This window comes from Pelodiscus sinensis, chromosome 8 (genome assembly GCF_052426305.1).
Source record: "Pelodiscus sinensis isolate ZL-2025 chromosome 8, ASM5242630v1, whole genome shotgun sequence".
NCBI classification, from domain to species: domain Eukaryota; kingdom Metazoa; phylum Chordata; order Testudines; family Trionychidae; genus Pelodiscus; species Pelodiscus sinensis.
This window is the reverse complement of record NC_143059.1, coordinates 56973284-56977426: the sequence shown is the minus strand read 5'-3', so window position 1 is coordinate 56977426 and position 4143 is coordinate 56973284. Positions and strand designations below refer to the sequence as shown.

Here is a 4143-nt window from a genome sequence, read left to right as displayed (position 1 = left end):
CATTCGTGTTTGAAATGGGAAGGAGACTAATTGTTATTGTTATTATATTTAATAGACAATATATAAACTGCTTCATAATTGCTTGTATTCGAAGATCTGCCTCGGAAGGGGGGGGCTCCCCCCCCATCCGAACCAGTTTTTTCCCTTGCTGCAGCTCATAATAAAACTGCCTCTGGCTACTTGTTGCTTAAACACAACGCAGAGTGAAGGCTTGTTTTCTTCCACAATGTTGAATGCGCATTCACCTGAAGCCACTGATGCAGGGAGACTGACAAAAATACGTAAAGAAATTGTGATAGTAGGAAATACAGTCAACAGGCCAAGATGTAATATTTCTTGAAGCAGTTCTTTTGGTTTGCAGTCTGATTTAAAGTTTGTGGAATGTATACATTTTAGGAAGACAATCTCATCACAGAGATCTCTTGAAATTTCATTGTTATACCTTTGTTGAAATTGTTCAGTGCTGAATATAGACCTTCATTGCCTAGTTCTCTGAACTCCCAAAGGAATCCAAAAAGGGTACAAATTTGTGGCAGTGACTCATATCAACGTATAAAATCAGTTTTGATAGAGTCAATAATAACAAAAAAACCATTGACTCGATAGCACCTTTCTACATCAGATTGAGATATTAGGCTGTGATTGGTGGAAAACTCAGATGAAATGTCAATACCCTGTGCTACTGATTTGAACTCAGAAAGGATTGCACCCATGGATCAGGAATTTTTGAATATCTTTAAGAAGTCATTCAATGTTACCCTCCTAACATCTAATATAGCATTGTGTGCTTCAATTACAAGATTGATTTTGTGGATCATTTTTAGCAGCTTCAGCCACATGGATGACATTAAAATGCATTCAAATTTGGATATATATTTCTGAATTGACTTAAGCTCGGTGTGAACCTGTGCTGTAATAGTAAGGATATGTCTACACTTGCCCCCTATTTTGAAATAGGGAGGCTAATGTAGGCTTTTGAAGTTGCAAATCAAGCCCGGGATTTAAATATCCCGTGCTTGATTTGCATCTTCCTGGCTGGTCACCATTTTTGAAATTTACAAGTCTGGACTAACTGCCCGTGTCTACATGTGGCAGGGACCCAGCATTTCGAAATAAAGCCCTAAATTGAACTACCTGTTATTCCTCCTGCAAGGAGGTTTAACAGGTAGTTCGATTTAGGGCTTGAATTTGAAATACCGGGTACCTGCTGTGTGTAGACGCGGGCAGTTAGTCCGGACTTGTAAATTTCAAAAAATGGCGACCGGCCGGGAAGATGCAAATCAAGCACGGGATATTTAAATCCTGGGCTTGATTTGCAACTTTGAATGCCTACATTAGCCTCCCTATTTTGAAATAGGGGGCTAGTGTAGACATACCCTAAGAGATTCAAGCTCACTTAAAGCTTTTCTTATAGAGTCCAGGTGCTATGCAACGGGTTTAACATCATCAATTCATTCTGACCATCTCGTTGTCAACATACTATGAAGGGAAACAGGCATATGCTGCTTCAGAATTTCCCACTTTCAAGGACTGCTACTGAAGAGGTTGTACAAATTGATGGATTGTTCCAAAGTATGTGATTGCTTCCTTGTCTTATTCAGCACAATCAACATGGACAAGATTTAGTATGTGGTTGCCACAACTGGAAAAAATACAGTTTGGATTTTGCTCAGGAAGGACTGCTTGTACTCTGTTGTACTTCTCAGCCATATTGGATCCATTGTCATAGGCTTGGCCAATGCTGATATGAAAATCTAACTTGAAGCCTTCTAGAATTTCTAATACATGAGCGGCGATTTCTTTTCCACATTTTTTGTGAAAGTATCGAACAAAATGAATCATTCTTCTATTGAAATCTTTGAACTTCCTGCAATTTTAATATATTGCACAACCAAGGTCATCTGTTCTTAATGAGAACAGTATGGAGTTGCATCTGTAATTGAAAAGTACTTCACATGTTGTATCTCTTCAAGAATTGTTGTTTGCACAAATGTCCCACATAGCTCAATAAACTTGGTTTGCATTCTGGTAGACAGATAATGGACTTGTATGCATTTTCTGCTCTCTTGTGATTCATGAACGCACTTAATGTGGCCAGATAAAAATGTGTCATACTTGCTAAGAAGCTCAAGTATACCAAGAAAGCTTCCATTTGTAGGATCACTGATACAATGACTGGAACCAAACAAAACTAATTCCTGTTCAGAAAAAAAAAATAGAATGACATTCAATATGTGCTCAAGGAGATTTTTCCTGTTATCAGTTTCTGCATTTATTTCACTCAGGAGTAAGTTTTCAATTGAATTTGTCAGCTAGTGCTGCTCGACTAGCTGATTTCCATGTAACATAGTAATCTTTATGCGATACTGAAATTTCATGTGGAGGTATTCGATCTTTCAACTTCCTCCATCCTCCACTGATGCATTTGGATTATTACTGTTAAAAATGAAACAAGGTACACAGTACAGAGCCAGTTTTTACATGCTCCAGCAGAGCCAGTCTCTTGTGTAGATATCTCCATTTGGAAGAGTTTTTGTCAGTAGATGAGTGGGAAAAGCATGATTTACAGCATCTTTCAGTATATTACTTGGAATCTGAAAACAACTAACTTTGAGAAACAACTGATTTGAGCAACTTTGTTCTTATCAAGAAGTCCAATATCAGGTTCTGATGCCACGGCTGTTACACTGTGTCCTGTGCTATTCATAAGTTCTTGCTCTTGCTGTGCAGCATCTCCGAGGTCCTCATTTCTGCCTACACAGTCTCTAAATCGATCATAGATTCTGCATCTATCACTACTGTTGACATTTTTGTCTTGATTAATGACCTCCTCATTTTGAATCAGTGGAATTGAAATGTCATTTGTGGGTACAAAGTTTTTATCATCAGAACTAGAAGCATCACTGTCAACGTGATCACTGTCCAATGGCTGAGGCATTTTTCCTATGATAAATGATGTTACTGACTTTAAACTCCTAATTGTTGCTTCACTCTGTTGCTTTTGCCGTCTCTTACTTGCACCACTTTCGAATCTTCACTTCATTGTTATAAAGGGGCTCTTTTAAAACACAGCAACACACAATAAATTAATTTGCTAAAGGCTATTGGTTATACAAAATTTTAATTGCATATACTTAATAATGAATATTATCAAATAATAATAATATCAAATATTTGGGGATGTTATTTACTATGGCCCTTATAGCCTTATTTCAAAGTCTTGAAATTTCATCTGCTAACATGTTCCCATTATTAAATTCCTCTAATAACTGGTGCGTTATTATGAATATGATCATGGGGCAATTGCCAGTTTAGATATCAAGTTTATTAATAGTGAATCTAAAACTGGATGAAGAGGTAGCTTACAGCTGAGCCTGATATATTTATTGTATACAAAGACATATAAGAATAAACAGGAATACGAAAATCTCTTATGCAGAGATAAACATCTAATTTAAAAGTTAAACTCACCCTCAGACCAAGCAAAATCACTTCACAATCCCAGAATTAATTACAACTTTCAATACCTCTAAACTTTGAAAAGACTGTAAATCGCATTTCATAATGTTGAATTACTAATTACAGAAGCTACTCCAGTCTCCAGCCACACAGATGAAAACTTGGAAGTGACCACAAAATTGTTGAAGGCTGTGAGGGTACGAGCAAGCTTCCTCACCCCGTTGCTCCACAAACCCTCTCTCAGTCTTTTGAGGCTAGGCTTGCTGGCCCCCTTTTTTATAGCAATTCAAGCCCAGGGTCCTGAATTCCCATCTTCTAGGTTTGGGATTATTGCCCTTTCTGCCAGGCTTTGGGTGATGCCCCGAGACCCCACCGTTGGTCTCTCCTCCAGAGGGTGCGTAAGGGAAAGAAAAGCCAGGAGAGAGCTAGTGCTGCTCTCCCTTTTTCTCGTGCTCATCTCCCTCCCCCCGTTTTGGACCCTTCCCTCTGGCCTTATATGCGCCCCTCCTTACACTTGTTGTCAAACCTGACATCACTTCTCCGGCATAGCTGCATCACTGACATCACACTTGCCTCTGCCTAGTCTACCTCCTCAGGGTCCTAGTGCTGGTTGATCCACCCTGAAGGGTCCCTGTGCATGCGTCCCCACTCTTCTGGGCACGTAGGGGCTTGGCAGCATCAGGC

General features: G+C 39.2%; 1 pseudogene; it reads right to left on the bottom strand.

Moving 5' to 3' along the window:
* Positions 1 to 1778: 1778 nt before the first annotated feature.
* Positions 1779 to 2938, bottom strand: LOC149524016 (uncharacterized; annotated as a pseudogene).
* Positions 2939 to 4143: the final 1205 nt, after the last annotated feature.